Source organism: Crocodylus porosus, unplaced genomic scaffold, assembly GCF_001723895.1.
Source record: "Crocodylus porosus isolate Cpor-Errol unplaced genomic scaffold, CroPor_comp1, whole genome shotgun sequence".
NCBI classification, from domain to species: domain Eukaryota; kingdom Metazoa; phylum Chordata; order Crocodylia; family Crocodylidae; genus Crocodylus; species Crocodylus porosus.
The window spans coordinates 143,416,603-143,436,119 of NW_017728886.1; the positions used below are offsets into that span (position 1 = coordinate 143,416,603).

The 19,517-nt window shown below is 41.0% G+C and overlaps 1 protein-coding gene across 1 annotated transcript in view; it reads left to right on the forward strand.

Moving 5' to 3' along the window:
• Nucleotides 1–8,817: 8,817 nt before the first annotated feature.
• CDH20 (cadherin 20) overlaps nucleotides 8,818–19,517 on the forward strand; it is a 183,735-nt gene continuing 173,035 nt past the window's right edge. The window contains exon 1 of the mRNA XM_019542101.1: nucleotides 8,818–8,908. The gene's annotated coding sequence lies outside the window, so the exon portion shown is untranslated. The remainder of the gene's footprint in view (nucleotides 8,909–19,517) is intronic.

A 19,517-nucleotide genomic window follows, 5' to 3' on the forward strand; every position in this document is an offset into this window, starting at 1 on the left:
GCCTTGAGGTTAGAAATGTGACTTTGTCTGTGGGAAACTGAACTTCAAGCCCTTGGTTTGAATCCGGCTGAGCAAAAACTTAAAGCTGTTTCTTCCATATCCCCAATTAGCTTTCTAAGTGTAGTGCTATTGGCTATTTTAGGGTGGATCCATGTCTAGCATTGATGAGAAACTCCATCTTGAAGCTTAGAATCCTTCCCTCACAAAGGTTTAATCAAACTCACACTTTCTCATGAAAAGTTCTGGTTTGGATGATTCAGCATTTTCCAACAAAAAAACTGTTTCATTAGAAAATTCCCAGCCAACTCTATGAGTCACTATAGACATATATAACCAAATGATAGCCCCTACTACAATGAGTTTAACGTGTATGTATAAACCAAAATGCAGATAGAACAAACTGAGGTAGAAGCACAAGGTAACAATGGACAAGAGTTGTGATTAGGGAATAGCAGGTATCATAGAATCTGGAAATTACAATTGGAAGGGACCTCTAGCCCAACGCCCTGCTCAAAGTAGAACTATTCCCAACTAGATCATTCCAGCCAGGACTGTGTCAAGCTGGTCCTTAAAAACCTCCAAGGATGGAGATTCTACAACCTCTCCAGGTAACCTGTTCCAGAGCTTCACCGCCCTCCTAGTAGAAAGTTTTTCCTAATATCCAACTTAAGCCTTTCTTGCTGCAACTTGAGACCATTGTACCTTGTTCTGTCATCTGCCACCACTGAGAAAAGTCTAGCTCCATCCTCTTTTAACTACCCTTCAGGTAGTTAAAGGCTGCTATCAAATCTTCTCTCCATCTTCTCTTTTGCAGACTACATAACCCCAGTTCCCTCAGCCTTTCCTCATAAAACATGTTCTCCAGCCCCTGAACCATATTCATTGTTCTCTGCTAGACTTTCTCTGACTTGTCCACATCCTTTCTATAGTGGGGGCCCCAAACTGGACAGAGTACTCCAGATGTGGCCTCACCAGTGCAGGATAGAGTGGAATAATTACTTCCCTCAATCTGTTGTCAATGCTTCTACTAATGCAGCCCAGTATGCCGTTAGCCTTCTTGGCAACAGGGGCACACTGTTGGCTCATATACATCTTATTGTCCACTCTAACCCCCAGGTCCTTTTCTAAAGAGCTGCTGCTTAGCCATTCAGTCCCCAGGCTGTAGTGGTACATGGGATTCTTCTATCCTAAATGTAGGACTTGGCACTTGTCCTTGTTGAATCTCATGAGATTTCTTTTGGGCCAATTGTCCAATTTTTCTAGGTCACGGAATCCTACCCCTACCCTACAGTGTATCTACTACAGCCTCCAGTTTGGTGTCATCCATGAACTTGCTGAGGGTGCAACCCATCCCAAATTACAGATTGTTATGAAGATATTGAGCAAAACCATCCCCAGGACCAACCCTGGGGCACTCCACTTGATACTGGCTGCCAGCTAGACATTAAGCCCTTGGTTAGCACCCACTGAGCCTGACACCTTACAGTACATTCATGCAACCCATATTTCCTCAGCTTGCTTGCAAGAGTGCTGTGGGAGATGGTATCAAAATCCTTACTAAAGTCAAGGTATATTACATACACTGCTTTCCCACAGTTACCTTATAATAGAAGGCAATCAAGTTGGTCGGGCATGACTTGCCCTTGGTGAATCCATGCTGACTGTTCCTAATCACCTTCTTCTTCTCCAAGTGCTTAGGAATGGATTTCTTGAGGAACTGCTCCATGATTTTTCTGGGGACTGAGATGAGGCTGACTGGTCTATAATTCCCTGCATTCTCTTTCTTCCCTTTCTTAAAGATGGACACTATATTTGCCCGTTTCCAAGCATCTGGGACCTCACCCAGTCACCATATGAGTTTTCAAAGATAATGGCCAGTGGCTCTGCAATCATATCAGCCAACTCCCTCAGCATCCTTGGATGCATTGCATCCAGCCCCATAGACTTGTACATGTCCATCTTTTCTAAATAGTCCCTAACATGTTCTTTCACCACTGAGGGCTGCTCACCTTCTACTCAAAATGTGCTGCTCAGTGCAATCATCTGGTAACTGACCTTGCCTGTGAAGACCAAAGTAAAAAAGGCATTGAGTACTTCAGCCTTTTCCTCATCATCTGTCACTAACTAGGTTACCTCCCCGCATTCAGTGAGGGACCCAAACTTTCCCTGACTTTCCTGTTGGTGCTAACATACTTGTAGAAACCCTTCTTGTTACCCTTTACATCCCTTGCTAGCTGCAAGTGCAATTGTGCTTTGGCCTTGCTGACTGCATCCCTGCATGCCTGAGAATATTCTCATATTCCTCCCAAGTTGTTTGTCCAAGCTTCCACTTCTTGTAAGCTTCCTTTTTGTGTTTTAGCACACTAAAGAGTTCTCTACTAAGCCAAACTGGTCACTTGACACATTTGCTGTTCTTCCTGCACATTGGGATGGTTTGGTCCTGTGCCCTCAGTAAGGTTTCTTCAAAATACAACAGGCTCTCCTGAACCCCTTTCCTCCTCAGACCAGCCTCTCAGGGGATCCTGCCCATTGGTTCCCTGAGGGAATCAAAGTCTGATTTTCTGAACCCCAGGGTCTATACCCTGCTGCTCTCCTTTCTTCCTTTTGTCAGGAACCTGAACTCAATCATCTCATGGTCACTGCTGCTCAACTTGTCGTCCACTTCTACATCCCTGACCAATTCTTTCCTGTTTGTGAGCAGCAAGTAGGTCAAAAAGAGCATGGTCCCTAGTTGGTCTCTCCGACACTTGCAGCAGGATGTTCTCTCCAACGCTCTCCAAAAACTTCCAGGATTGCCTGTGTACTGCTGTATTGCCGTCCCAGGAAATGTCAGGGTGATTGAAGTCCCCGAGACCTGTAATCTCAAAACTACCTCTAGTTGTCCGAAGAAATCTTTATCAACCTCATCCTCCTCATCTGGTGGTCTATGAAAGACACTCACCACAACCTCACCCTTGTTGTTCTCCCCTCTAAACTTAACCCAAAGACTTTCAGCAGGCCTGTCTCTATGTTCATAATGGAGCTCTGAGCAATCTTTACATGAAGTGCAACTCCTCCTCCTCTTCTCCCCTGACTGTCCTTCCTGAGCCGTTTGTACCCATCCATGACAGTGCTCCTGTCATGCAAGCTATCCCGCCAAGTCTCTGTTATTTCAATCACATCATAGTTCCTTGGCTGTGCAAGGAGTTCCAATTGTTCCTGCTTGTTTCCCAGTCTCTGTGCATTCATGTACAGACACCTGAGGTGACTAGCCAATTGCCCGACTTTCTCAGGAAGAATGAGACCTCCCCTGCTGCCTCCTCCTGCTTCCTCCAGATCTCCTGCTTCCCCACTTACCTCAGAGCTTTGTTCTCCATCCCCCAGTGAACCTCATTTAAAGCCTTCCTCATTAGGTTAGTGAGCCTGTCTGCAAAGAAGATGCTCTTCCCTCTCTTCGTCAGGTGGATCCCATCTCTTCCTATCATATTTTTCCTGCGACCTAAGCATGTTCAAGTGCTTTGTAGATGTCATATCAAAAAAGCTTCAGAGATTAAAAGAAGGATAATATAGTGTCCGTGTTGATTTTTACAGCTAGATTCTCCCAGGTAGGGGGAAAACACGAAGATATCGGGAAATCTGAAAACTGGATAATCAAGAGATGGAATCACTTGAAGAGAGTGAAGTTGTGTCAATGACTCAGTAACTAAAAGAACATGAAGGAGAGAGCAGGGAATGATCATAAAGGGCCTTAAAAGTGGAGGCAAAAGACAAATTCCATTGTTCATAGTGCAGGGGAAAAGGAGATGATGGAAGGGCATGCTCAAAAGGATAACCCAAGAAGATTCTTTTTTGCAGGAATATTTTGAATGACTTTAAAGAATGGCATTTCTCATGACCAAGCAGGAGGATGTGAATGAGATTTTCAGCTGTAGGAGAATGAAAGAAGGCTGATTTTAGAGGTGTTGCTCAGGAAGAAGTGGCAAGATTTAGACACAGCCTCAGTGCAAGCCCCTAGCGATGAAGAAAGGAAGAGTGAGAACTTGGTGGTGGATGGGAAAAATTGACAGTTCAGTTTTGACTGCATAAATGTTGTGCTGGACATAAGGAGATATATGAAAGGAATACAGAAATTCTGTTTCGAACAGCTGGTATAGACCTGTGTTGCCAACATAAAGCCATAGTTGGGTTTTTTTAATGAGATTGGCCAGAGATAGTTTAGAGAGAGAAGAAGTGGTGATGGAGGGGGGAAAAAGCTTTATAGGGCCCCCCCTCCCCCCCACTGAAAGCTGCAGAAACTTGGAAGAGTATTTTCCAAGTTAAACAGCAGTGCAATAAGGATTTAAGAGAACTAGGAAAGGAGAACATCACAGCACATAGAGGAAAGATGTTTTAAGAGAGGAGCAAGGCAGGGGGGTGAAAACCGAGTACTTGTTCTGAGCTTTTACCAGTAAAAGGCCATTAGTGACCTTGGGAACAGTGGTTTCCACAGAGTGTAGCAGGCAGAAGACAGACTGGGGGTTGGATCCTATGCAGGAAATGAAACAAAAGAACTCCAGGCCACTTTGTGTTTAGAGATGAAGCAGTAAATGGAGAGACAAGTGGGGTCAAAAGGAGGAAATGATTTTTTTCTTTCAAGATGGGAGGAAGTAAATTATGCTTATATTGTTAAAGGAATAAACCAAGAGAGACAGATGAGCATGTGGGACTGCTAAGGTAATTGAAGGGGTCACATTAAGAGAGAGATGCCTATCACAATGGGCAGCCTCTTTGTTTAATAGAATGCCATACCGTTTTATTAAATGTTCTCCTCTTTCATTGAACTTGTTTTGCATATGTCTAGGGATTTTTTTTAATAGGGACTTAATAAAATTCATGAGCTTTAGTATTCACTGATATACGGAACTCCATGCTTTCTTGGATTCAGGTGATACTGGGATCTTGCCTGAAGACATGGTACCTTGAAAGCTGTCTCTATTACTGATTTTAGTGGCATCTTGCAAAAGTAAATATTATTTTATGACATTATAAATTCCTTTCATTCTCAGAGCTTGTTATATGCGTTACCTTTGTATCCCTTTTTGGAAGCTGTGTGCAAGTTTTGCTTTATAGTTTTAGAAGATGCTTTCTTTTGAGTTACAGTCTGTTTTTTTCTGTTTGGGTGAAGAAATTGTATTCCAGTGAATTTTTTCCCCCCAAAAAATGTCAGCTGCTTTTTCTGTGTAAAAAAAAATTGTAGCATTGACTGTGGTATGTTCCATAATACAAACTGACCTTCAAAAATGTAATTAGAACTGAATGAAACTTCAGGTGTTTGTCTGTGTTTCCAAAGAACGAACACTTCTTATCGGCCACCTCTGAACTAAAACTGTAGTAGTTTATCACTTGTAGAATACATCAGTGCTTGTACTGGAGGAATAATGAAAAGAGGTGGCTAAAGTGGGCTAGAGGTAGAAAGGTGCAGAATAAGTTAGACAGTCACAAATGCTGTTGCATGACATGAAATAACAACACAAAAGTTTAAACTAGTTGTTTTTGAGCTTTCTCCTCTATTGTTTCTTTTGCTCTGCCATTTAGATAACCTATAACTCATTCTTCATTTCAATCCTGGAAGACAGACAAGTGTACAAGCAGATAAGCAATATCCATATATAATGCTGTTTCTCCCAAATTTTATTGTATGAGAATGTATAAATAGCTTGCGGCATATACAGTTCTCTTGTTCAAACAGTGATAGCAAAATAATGTTTCTTTCATCTCCCCTAAAGCCTCTAAATTTTAAAACTGTTTTTTTTCCAATTTCTCATGGATTTAGTATTATATATATTTTCTTGGCACAGGAAGCTTCAAGTATTGGAAAGATTATTTCCAGGCCTTTCATATAAAAACATTTAGACATAGTTTTGCCTACTAAAACCCCTGTTTTCAAGTATTGATTTTTATGGTTCATGTTGGTTTTGAGAGTCAAAGTAATTTTTTTAAGTCATTTTTTGGAGTTGTTTTTGAAGATGTAGGTGGGACTCCCAAAGATATCCACCTTCACTTATGCTGTGCATAATGGGTATCTTATGCGTGTGAATGTATTTGCAATTTTATTTTCCTCTTTGTAGATCATTCCTGAAAAGGCATAATGGTTGAAATTTCACTGTTAATTTTAAGGCAGATTAAGTGAGTGGATAACTACCTTCGGTGGACTGCTGTGTGCTCTCAACTCAGATGAACTACGTTGGGAAAGGAGGGCACTCAGCACCGTGAACAACTCGGTTCTTTATTTTGTGGAAATATAAGAGCACCATTTTGTTCCATGGTATATCACACAATAGTTTTTAAGACAGAGGCACAGTCACGTTACTCAGATATGTTTCTATGAAAGAGGATGACAAACAAATGTTGGATTGTACAAATTACAATATGTAAGCAACATTTGTTTTAATAAGACACAATTTTTGGCTACTTATAACGTACTGCAAACCTGAAATTGAGAGCCTTGTATACTGTGTGCATGTTATTTTTTCTCCAGTACTCAATACAGTATATTACAGAATTCTCTTGGGTTTTCTGTGTCATATATATGAGGACAGCCTTATGTACTATATATTAATCCTAAATTATAACCTTAAGCCATAGACAGTATCTGCATTTTATTTTCATGATGCCATGGCATACGGAATAATCAAAGTACATTTGCTGCAGCCTCCACTCCATTAAAGCTGTCATATATATTTTATTCTGACTTTTTTTTCCTTGCTGCAGCCCAACTTAAAAAAAAATGAGAGAGAGTACTTTCAGACCAAGATTCAAACACATTACTGGAATGGCATGCATTTACACTTAAAAAAAATCTGATCATCTATATCCTTAATATGTTATCTAAAAATAAGCCTATGTGTCCTTTGCAAATATAGCACCATGCAAAGCAATACGTACTATACTGTAAATTTTAAAATGTCAGTAAGAAATATAAACATAATAATTTTTTTTAAAAGCTTGAGCCTAGCTATAGATCTTTGGGATTCCTATTAAAAAGTGCAACTGTGGATACTGTGCTGGTAACTTTCTGGAAAACTAGTACTCATACTTAGTAAATGATTCTCCCCAATGGGACTGAGGAGTCTGCTTTGTCTTATTAGAATCAGTAAAGGTACTGAGACACCTAGTCTTTGACAGACAATAGCAACCACAGAGCTAATTCAGCCTCTCAGGGAATGTTTCACTAAAAGTTGTTGATTAATGTGAGGACTTGCAGAGGTGGCATACAAAAAAAGGAAATCTGGAAAAAGTAATAGTGTGTATCAGCATATCTGTGTTTTATCACATCTGTAATTTAGCAGTTGTATTGAGCATTATATCCAGAAACTCCAGGCTTCCAAATAGGCAATGTAAGAGTCTTTATTTTATCCTGCTTTGTTTCAGTTTTTTATCTTGAAACAACTACCTTGTGATGAATATTTATGGGGAATTTGTGGCCATCCTAGGCAGTGTAACCTTACTTCTGTGAGTACTTACCAATGCAAATCAAAGACTTGAAAATATCATCTGCTTTCATTTGAAACTAGATGCCACAGGAAAAGGAGTAGGAGCTTCAGAATCTTCCACCCCAATAGCTACTACAGTGGTCTGGTTTTGAAACTTCATCTCAGAGCTGAATTGGGTGCTGTGCTGGCAGGGACCAGAAGTTACTACCAGAGGTAAGAGCTGTTTGGACCTATCTGAAATGAGTTACCCTCTAGTACCTGCTGGTCTTCATCTCTCTCCTATGCGCATCACCAAAGTTGGAATTAATCAGTGGCCTTAATCCAGTGCCTGCAGAAGGTGAGAATGGGAAGGGAGTAGGAACCTCGAGGTGCTGACTGCTGGTCAGGATCAAAGCAAGTTGGTAGGCAGTGTGGCAGGCTGGCTTGCTGCAGCTGCTGCTGCCTCTCCTGTAGTTGTGCGGCTAAACAGCTCCTTTCCATTGTCAGAGCTGTCAGTCGCAGAGGGAGCATTCATGGGCACTCCAGTCCTCTTCAGCTGGATTGTGATAGAACGATTTTGCTAACATTGCCCTGCCACCTCACCCGCCAGCCAGCATAACCTTTGCACCGCTGTCCCTGCCTGCAGGCTCAGCCTGCGAGCGATTGGGAGTGGAGCCTTCTCAGAGAAATCAGCTGGGGTTTTTGATTCTGGTCTTTCTATTAGCTTGGCCCCCCTCCCACCAGGTGTATTTTCAGGCTAGCATTTCAGCAGCTGGCCCATCTGGAGGGTGCATCTCCTGAAGCTCTTGTTGCAAAGGATTTCTAGATATCTAGTGTGATAGGGATCATCCTGTCCCACAGCATTTCACATCATAGGCTTCTAGTATGACAAGGATCCTCAGGAGGTCATGTCATCCCAGCCCCTGCTCTAGGCAGGGCCAGCCCCAGGTAGATGGCCCAACCAGTGCCCCCAGCTGCTTCTCCCCTGGCCAGGGCCAGCTGGTGCGGGCAAGCCCCAGCCTGGGGCATGGCTTGAGGGTGCCCCCTGCCACTCAGGGCTTTCCTGGGGTGGCTTTGCAGCCGGCTCCTGAGGAAGAAGGCAAGGAGCGCCCATGCCCGGCACCAATCGGCTAATTCCATTGACTTCGCCTCTGTGTCAGAATATTCATGAGCAGGGGAAGGAGGACCAGTGGCACAGGCAGGCGGCAGCCACTTGCACTAGGGAAGGAGCGAGGGAGGAGGAGGACGGTCCCTGCAACAAACTAGAGAGGAGCCGGAGCTGGAGCAGCTCCCGGCCGGCGCCGGCGGAGCCTGCCCGAGGGCAGAGGGGCCCGGCGGGAGGGCGAGGGCGAGGGCGGGGAAGGAAGGCGCGCGGCGCTGCCCTCTCGGCGGGGCGGGCCCCGAAGGCGGCCGGAGCGGGGCACATCCAGCGCGGAGGACGGGCAGCCGCCGCCGGGGAGCTCCGGCCACCCTGCAAGGTAACGGCGGCACGGCCGGCGCCGGGGGGCTGCCCCGGCCGGGGCGGGGCGGGGCGGGCGGCGACGGGGCCCGGGGCCCTGCCCTGCCCTGCCCTGCGCGCAAGGAAGTGCCCCGGGCACGCGGGCACGCACAGGTGCGTCCGCCCGCATGTGCACGCACATCCAGGCACACACGTGCATGCACACACACGCATCCGGACATAGGCGTGCGTACACACACACGCGCATGCATGCACGTCTGTGCGCACGTACACAGATTTATAGGCACACGGGTGCACACACACATCCGGACATATGCGTGCCCACACACGTGCGCACATCTATGCACGTCTGTGCACACGTACACAGATATAAACACACACATGCACACACCTATGCACATACATGCACACATCTGTACGTATGCGTGCATGCACACACACGCATGTATGCACACACATATATGCATGTCTGTGCACACATACACAGGCATATATAAACGCACACCTACACACACGTACATACATACATACACACACACATCTGTACATATGCATGCCTCCACACAGCCACACATACATGCATATAGATGCATGTCCCTGTACATGTACGCATACACATGCACATACACCCACGCACACACATACACATACCCACATGCAGACACATATACACATACATCCATATGTATGCATACATACACACATATGCACTTACATGCGCACACACATACATATACACATGCACACACATACACACACATATGCATACCCATGTAATACATATACATATGCACATATATGCACATACACACATGTTCATATGCATACATACTCATACATACACACATGCACCTACCCATATACATACACACACATACATATGCATACATACACATCCATATGCACAGACATACACATACATATACATATGCACACATATGCATTGCATCATGCATACATACACATACATATATACATACACATATTGCCCCCTTCGTTCTTCCCCCATTTGTTTTCACTTTGTCTTGGCTACTTGTGAAAGAAGTTTTGCCTTCTTTCTTGTGTATCTGATCTGCAGCAGCCTTCCCATCCAGCAGAGTTGCTTGGGGCTTTCATTGGGCTCTGCCTGGCGTTGGTAAAGGAGGTGAGGAGGGAAGGGGGGGGGGGGCAGGGACTGAGGTAACAGAAAATAAATGTTTAAAAGATACGGAAGGAAGAGACCCAGTGGTTGGAACATAAATCAGCCAGACTATATGGGGAGTTGATGAGAATAGGTCTTTTCACCCTTAAAAAAAAATAGCCACTTTGGACGAAAAAAAAAAGAAAAAAGCAGGCTGATTATTGGCACCCAGTGCTGAAACCAAGGCAGCTGATGCTGAGAGGAGCCAAAGGGTGCAGTTCTTCTTAGTTTAAAAACAGCAAGACAGTCTCTGCCAAAGATTGCTGTAAACACTGAATAAAGATTTCATTGTGGGTTGGTGTGACTGGAATAATTAGGCAGTTAATTGTTCATTCTGATCTTAAAGTGCAGTAATCACTAGTGCACAGTCCCCCCCCCTTCGTCTCCCAGCCCCAAAAAAAGAGAGAAAGAAAACAGCAACAGGCGAAATGTATCACTTTTCCCACTTCTACAGTACTTTCAAGGGAAAGCACATGGGTCCTTAGCTTTCAAAAAGAGAACATCGCTGTAAAATTGCAGTCTGGGTATGCCTTTGTTGTCATTGTCCTTGGTTTTGTGCTGGATGCAATCAAGTGATGAGATTTTTTTTTTAATTCCCTTTTTATGAAAACAAAATCTGAAAATGCATGGAGAATGAGCATCTTAACTAGATTGACTAATACCAATTAATGCATTTTTCTTATGTGTACACTTTATTGCCAGCTCAGCAGGGATGAACGCTAATGGTGCCAGCTTTTGTGCTGCTCTAACACTTTTCAAAAAGGCATGCAAGATTTTAACAGTAAACTGCTTTGAGTTTCTAGCATTGTAATTATGCCCTGGTTCAAAATAAGTTGCTCACAGTGATGACTTTCATGGAAATCTGATTAAATTAACCTCTTACTATATACTGTGTTAGCTGTTTCTTAGGACATAACGGGAAACCCCATGTTTGCTAATGCTAAAGGTAGTCATGATAACTTACTGATATTTACTAAAAGATGGCACTGTAGGTGAAAACTGGTTATAAAGTCTTATCAAAATGTAATGTATAACAGGAAATATAATACTCAGGAACCATAGTAGTGATCTATTTAAGAATTCAGTGTTAAAGAAAGCTTTTGAAGAAGTCTATAATCATTTGAGCAAGGAACAGGATGATTTGAAGTGTGAGGTTGTAAAGGAAAGTAATTAATCCTTGATATCACTCTGCTATCTTCAAAGAAATTACATCAGGGATAAATTTGGCGCATAGAGTTTGTATGGTATCCATTGTACATTACTAAATTAAAAAAGAAGATTTGGAATTGGACAGTATTTAAACAGAACCACAGTCAGTATAAACTTCATCATAAAACATATGGGAATCGGAGAGCAGCCAGGAAGGCAAGATGAGAGCGATTTCTTAGCTTTTAAAAGGATACTATTATATTTTCTGAGTTTGCCTAAGTTTTTGAGTTACTCTTTGTGAGATTTTGCAGTGGTGGGAAGCAAGTGGGAGAAAACAAGATATTTGCTAAAGCTCTAGGACTGTAAATAACTGAATAAAATTTGGCAGTTTTTATTCCAGCTCTTTGAGGAAGGACTGAATGAGCGGTGCAAAATTTGCCCCAGAGAAATAATTGGATATGAAAGAGGCAGAGTTAAAATGTACTTCATAGATGTTCTAATTAAGTTGTCAAAGATGCATTGCCACACTACAATGGTACATACTGTACTACAGAAAAAAATTACTTATTTCTGCTTTAACTGCAGTCCATGTTGAGAGAAAAATCTTCAAGGCAAACTGCTCATCTGGACGGCAACATTGCTAGTTCTGTCTGGATCAGTCCAGTTTGAGAAACCCAAGAACATTCTACTCAATTAGCCCCTACCATCAGGTCAAAAAGCATAGTGAAAAATATCAAAGGCACTGCTAACCTCACAACTTTTGATATTCCATCAGGGAACATTTTATAAACACACCTCTGGTCCATCTTTAGATGAGTGCTGTGTTCAGTTCCAGAATCATTTTTGGAGACAGGAGTGAATATCAGTAATAATCTAGCACATTTTGGGAAGAGGTATAATATGTTCTTCCTATGTGTAATAAATGCAAAGTCGTAGAGAATGAATGCTGATTTATGTAATAAAAGATGTGGGAGGCATGCCTTCAAGAGTTACGAAACAGCATTCTAGCTTAGTTATATGTATTCCAATACATGTAGAAGTTTATACAGTTTCATGTAGGGAAAGCATTAGTCATCTAGTTGTAGATAGATGCTGAATAGTCTTGTATGTAAGAGTTGTTTGAAATGCACGGTACATCTTCATAATAAAATTGCATTGTCACAGACATAATTGTTATTCATAACAAGTAGTCTCACAAACAGATTCCATCCCTGTAAGTATTCAGTCTAAGTCAGGCCAATTATGACTAAATTACTGCATGTTCTCTGCTGTATCAACTAATTAAAGGGTAATTAATAAAATGATAATTTCATTCCATGGCAATGCCTACATCTGGTTGTCATAGCAAAGTTTGTTTGACATATGGTTAAACGGTCAGATACTACATTGTACGATTGCAACATTTGCACAGAACACCTGGCAAGACAGCAGAATTTTAACCCTTAAGGCTGTCATTTGAAGAATCTGTGCCAATGTACTATGGAATTTGTGTTGGCTTGTAATCTTCATTTAGCCTTTTAAAATCAAATACGGGTAACCTAGTCCTTCAGACTAACTCAAATGAGGGAATCTCTGGAGGGACTTGGTCTTAGGTTGTAACTAAAAGATAAAACAAGTATAGATTTATCCACTAAAGGAAATGAAGCGGATGGTCTTAGTTCATTTCCTAGAGGACAGTCTATGTAAGTATTGTTCACTGGCAATAACTGGGAGCTTTTTCTCAAAGGAAAACAAAGAATTAACATGAAGACTGAAATATCTTTTTTTTCCTTAGACAAAATTGTATGTCAGAATAACGCTCGGGTTGTGGTCACAACAGCATGGAGAAATCTGCATTGCAGCCTTCCCACAGTGAACCTGGCATTTGTAGATAGAACAAAACTTCAGATCTCAAATCTCCTACTGTCTCTACAAATAAAATAGACATGATTAAGAAATGTACTTTTTTTTTAGCTAGGTTAACAATACAAAAATACATACATGTAAACACACACACACAATAATGTATACCCATACTCTTTTAAGACAAGCAGTTTAAATTTTCCAAGTAGTCTTTGTAGTTTTGATACACATCTTTCACTATTCATAATGGGATATATGTGTCTAAATCCCTCAGGCTAGTTTGAAAGAGTTAAATGATCTTTCAAAATAGGGAGGCGCTTTTGTTTCTCCCTGTTCAAAGTTTAAACCACAAATAGCAGCACTTTACTGTGGATTGAATTACAGGCACCCATTTGTACTGGCTCAGACTGAATCTATCATCCAATCAGAGAGAGTGCATAAATAAAGCAAAAAATACAAATAAATGAAATAGAATGGCTGGGGGGGGGGTTCTATTTCTTCAAATAAAGCTAAACTGAGAGTATATATTAATTTGAATGATTACACTAATGTCTGTTTTTTCCCATGCAATCCATCCTGAATGAACAGTTTCTCTACTGAATAGTCAGGGTTGCTCATCACCTCATAAGGTCAGGTGCAGAGTTTGGCCAGTGATATACATAAAGCACTGCTTGTCTATTTCTCTGAGAGTCAGAGTTCTTTTTCTTGAGAATTTCCAGTTCCCCAGATATATCTCATTTTCATTCTAACCATGCAGCTCATTAACACCTGGAAAATCTTTTATAGCATTTAACTGCATCAGATGCATTGTCCAGTGCATGTGTTCTTAATAGGCCTTTCACTATGGCATTGTCAAAGAGCCCTTATGTCACAGCTGGGAACATGAATCTGTCATGTCAGCACTGTACCTTGTTATAGACAGTAATAGCGCATGAATGTGTTTTATGAAGAGAAGTTGAACATGCACATACACAGAGCATTAGCAAGCAAGAATGTGATGCTTGTTCTTATAGACAAAGATTCAAACTGGTGGTAGTAGAATGCTTTGTACCATTTAGACACTACTGCCTCTAAGGCACTGACTGTAGTTAAGGAAAGCCAAACTGGAGGGAGGCAAAACGTATCTCTGTATTTTAATGGTGTAAGGCCGCAGGTTAATGATATGTCATCATTTACATTTCTTGAAAAAGAAAATTGCCAGAGGTTTGTAATACTGCTGTGACAACTTATGTGAGGCTAAAAGTTGATATAAAATTCCCTTGCCTGCATATATTTATTTTAAGATAAATGGCATTTAAATATATTTGGCAATTTTAAAAGAAGAGGAATAGAAGCATACTTTTTCTAATTGTGTATGCTTTTTGTGCCCACATTGCAGAAACAGTTTTAAAAATAATATTTTGTAGGTCACTAGTCATCGTGCCTTAGGTATCTTAAGAAAAAGTAACAGAAATGTAAAAAATGTCTAGAATACATGCACAACACCTGCTTGTACAAAAGGATTTTAAAAACATATACAGTCATTTTCATGTTATTAATACATTTTTAAAATTATCCATTTCTTACTGATACAACAGAGCATTTCAGTATACTGGCAGAGACCTCTAAGGCTAGAACCATGAGATACTAAACTCTCATTTAGGCACCTAAATTCCTATTGAAATCTCTCTCTTTTTTTCTGTGAGAGTTTAGGTGCCTTCATATCTTTCTGCATCTGGCCCTTAACATAATAAGCCTTGATTACTCTGAAGGAAAAAACACAGGTTTTCATGTTATAGCTTTATGGATGAGAAGATCATTTCATACACATGCAATAAGATGTATTTTAACTGGGTTTTTTTGTTTTTACAGAACATAAATACAGTTCAGAGACTAAGAAATACATTGAAATACATCAAATGTTAAAGATAAAGGCATGTTGTATAATATATATCTATGGGTTTAACTCTTTTTTTTCCTTCCTTTGTTTTCAATAGTTTCTTATAAACTTGAAAAAAATAGGCCCTAGTCTTGCAGCTCTTCGCTGGTCAAAGTTACGATGGATACCAGTGGCCTAAGGGCTACAAGATTAGATTCTGAAATTCATTCTCACTTCTGATTCTCTCCTTGTGTTATTATTTTAGCGAGTTTCTTGTTTGTCTAATAGTGCTCATCCAGGTATCTTTGGTTGATTTCCTTGTTAACACACAATTAATCCTTATTGTCACCAGAGGTTTGGAAAGAAGGCTGCTGAATTAATTGCTGCTGTAGGGCCAGCAGAGGGCACACATTGTTTTTGAAGAGGGTCTTTGTATAGATTATGTTTTCCTCTGCTGTCAAGGGCATCATAGTTTATATTAAAGATCTTATTTATGTTCATTAGATCCTGTATAGCTAATCCATGGGATTAATATAGTGCGTGCTCAACAACACGAGAAGGTTTGCACACATAAATCTTAAGAATCCTGAGGCAAGCCCAAAAGATTCTAAAAGTTTTAAAGCTGATATAACACTAGGGGACCAAATTGTTGAGTGTGGTTCCTTTAAACTTGCTATAGCAACTTTTCAAAGGTAAAAAATAACATATATAATTAGCCTTTCCTGTATACCTAGGTATTTTAGCATTTAATGGTATATATTTGCGATCTGTGCACTATGTAACCTAGATACAGTTGGGCAAGTTAAAGACTCTGAGTGAAAGACTTAACTATAAATTTCCTTGCCGGGGTGGGTTTAATTCAGAATCGCTATCATAATGTAATATACATTAAAACAGCAATAGTAGATCATCTCTTGGCAAATTTCAAAAGTAAGTAAAGTAAGAGTATAGACATCTCATTAAGTTATTATTTATTGAGTGTTCTCTGTATGCGTAGTGCTGTTCTCTAGGAAAGGTATTTTTTTCATCCCATTTTCAAACATGCTTTAGGAATCTATAGTCCACTGGCTTTAAGAAAGAATATGACCCCTAAGCATGTAAACTCACTTTTGAATGTGGATGGTTCCTATCTTACTTTAATGCCTTTGAAAATGTTACCCATAATATTCACCTGAGAATGTTTACAATCTCTTTAAAATCTCAACACCCTTCACCATTCCATTAATACATGTGGTTGACCTGGTGAGCTAATATTTTCATTTTTTGTAAAATAAATTGAATGAATGAATGAATAAATGAGACAAAAATACATGCACGGGAAGGACATGCGAGTGGGCATGACGATGGGGTTAATTCTTTGGACTTAACAAGTCCCAGAAAGGAAGCTTGGGAAAAGTATAGGCAATGCAAAAGATGAGATAGAAGGAAATAGAAATAGATATATGGGCAATTTAGTGTGAGGAGGGGCTTTATCTTGGTAGAGAACAAGAAGAAACCTGTCATCTCAGAGAGAAGAAAGAGAGTGGTGAGAGAAGACCATGATTTTGGCAACCTTATTTTGTATAGACTGGATCAACACAAGGATGCCAGAGAAAGGCCAGAAAAAAAGGGGCTTGAGAGGCAGGGAGAGAGGATTACTAGTGTTTTAGTAGTAAGGATGTGAGTAGGAAAAGGACAGACTGCTAAAATGAAAACAATAGAGTTTAGAGAGAACGTGGACATGAGGGGTGAGAACTGGGCTGTGAAACATATTTGAAGGAAGGTTGAGCAATTTAGAGTTGGGGAAGAGTTTAAGGCTAGGGACAGAAGTTACACATAAATCAATATGACTGACTGGAAACCAGTTCATATTTGTACCACAACAGAATTTCAGTGCACATAAACTGCTTTGAAAATGTCTGAAACTGGTTTAAACCTGGATGGATGTAGTATCAGACTGAGGTTAAACTTATTTATTGTCCCAGATCCCCTCCAGATTCAAATTAACTCATAGTCCCCCAGCACCACCTTTATACCTCTCCTGCAAACCCTCCCCTCATCACAGGGTGGGTGGGCTAGCCTTGGATCAAGATGTCTGTTCTAGCCAAGCAGGGAATTGTGCTCTAGCACTCCTCATCTTTTGGCCTGAACCACTGCAGGCATGTGGTTGCATTTCTGGAATGAAAATGAATGTCTGTTCACTTGCTTATCAGTTCAATCTTCGCATCTTAGGCTAACCTGCAAAGATAGAATCACTTCAGCCTTGGGCTTTTTGACTGTCTGTACTTACAGTAAGTGGTCTAAATGGCATAGTCTGTAACTCATGTTACAGAGTTCTCTGGGACAAGTCAAGTCTTAGAATTTAAAGGAATTTAAAAGAAAATTAAATTTAATATTTGCATTGTTGAGTTTGAGATAACAGTTCAAGTGTGGAAAAGGCATGTAGAGACATGATACTGTAATATGTTGTCTAAATTTATCAGGAAAGTCAAATTTGGAGTCAAAACGCTGAGATGTTAGCTTGAACCATGGCTACATCTATCACATACAGCCTATTCGTAGGCATTACTCTGAACTTAACAGAACTGCACCAGATTTATACAACTGTAAGTGGACATGTCTACATGAGACACTTTGCTGCATAGCAGACTGGTTTGCTGCAAGTAAAGCATTACTGTCTACACATGCGCAGCAATTAGGGCACAGTAGACTAATTTACTGCACTGCTGGATAGTCCCATCAGATACAAGCGGTATCCAGCACTGCAGTAAATTAGTCTACTGTGCACTTGAACACATGTGTAGACAGTAACGTCGGGATTAGTTTACTCTGTCTCAGATTGAGCCAGAGTATATTCAGTCACATTAATTGCACATGTAGACATGCCCTCTGAATGCAAAGTTTGACACAAAATAGCCAGCACTTATGAAGAGTAGTTATGTGAACACTTATACAAGCTATAGTATATTATTGAATAAAAAACCAGGCACTAGATTCCAAAAGATTGGAGAGGGTGATGGCATATCAAAATTTCAAAGACAAATGTTGCTAGATGCTACGCAGTTGATTTGTGAACTCTTGATTCTGCTCTTCCTATCCAGTGAGCTTTTGTTGCTTCTTAATCCATTTTCCCCTCATGTGGTTTCCAGCTTTCTGCCATGTGTCCCATCCCTATAAACCAGAGGACCTCCTGCTAACACTTATCTCATGGTAATGCTTACAAAAAGCCTGACCGTAGTTAGGCAATGGATGTGCAATGGTTTAAATGAGGGTTGATGATACCAAACATAATTTCTCTCCCTTTTCTACTTCACTCATTTATCCCTCGTAAGATGCCAAGATTGTAAGCCTTTTGGGAGAGGGATTGTCTGTAATAAATATGTAGGCAGATGTATGATTTGGAAAAGGGAAATGAGAGTGATGTGACTCGTGCCACAGTAGTGGCAGCTGTTTTCCCTCCCCCCTTGACCTCATGAGGAGATTGTGCTGTGGCAGCATCTGACAGGGACTTTCTGAGTTCCTGCAGCAGGTATGACAACCAAGGCCACTGCCATCCCAAGCCCAGCCTGACACCATGTGTAGTCACTCTGGGCAGCTAGAGCTCTCAGGTAGCAGCAGAAACCCAGGGGAGTGGACAGGAAACAGGAACCCACCCATTACTGCTGAGCCCAGCAACCTGTGCAACTACCGCCAGCAGCCTCTAGCTGGAGCTAGGGACAAGTGGTCTGTGGTTTCCCCCATCCCTGGTCAGCTGGGGACAGCTGTTTCTTCACTCATTTCCTATTTGGTACCCTGGATATTCCCTGCCATTCCCAGGTTCCACCCATAGCTTGGAGCCCAGGGCATTTGTGGCTGTGGGGAACTAGAGCCACCAGTACATAAGCTCCACTGTTGAAAGGGTGTGCAACCGTGCCACTGTATTGTCCCCCACTGGATCTGCCTCTCTTTAGAGCACCTTATAAAATGGATCCCTGATCCCTGACTGGGGTTTCTGCATGCTATTGCAATATAAATCAAATATAATGATGTATAATAGATGGGTATTTATTTTAACTAAAAATCCATAACCATATTAAAATCTGTTGGCACTCTTGCAGCGATTATGTCTTTTCAGTTTACTTGAAACATCAGTAATTATATCAAAAGCAACTAAAATATAAGTGTTTATTTGTTTATTCAAGTGTCAATGAATACTACTAAAATTTGTTTTAGATCAATTTATTTTTTTCTTGTGGCACTAGTTTCTTTTATAAGATATTAATCCTTCAGTTCTAATATCTTGGCAGTAGCCAACTTTTAAAACTAATATGATTGCCCCAAAGGCACATGGCCGAGATTTTCAGAGCTATCTATTGGATCCGGGCGCTCAGTTCCCATTCATTTTAATGACCACTGGGTATTCAAACCTGTTCTGTAGCCTCAAAAGTCTCTGTTTTAAGTTGTGCACAGGATTGTCCTCAAAGAGTTGATGGACCAAAACTATTTTTATTCTGAAAGACCTTGTTTTTTTCTGTCTCAAGCAATTTATTTATGTGAACTAAGCATATTTCAAATGTCAAGGACTGTTTGACTTCCATCAACCATTATGCTTCTGTGCACATTAGAAGTTTGTCGTAGCCC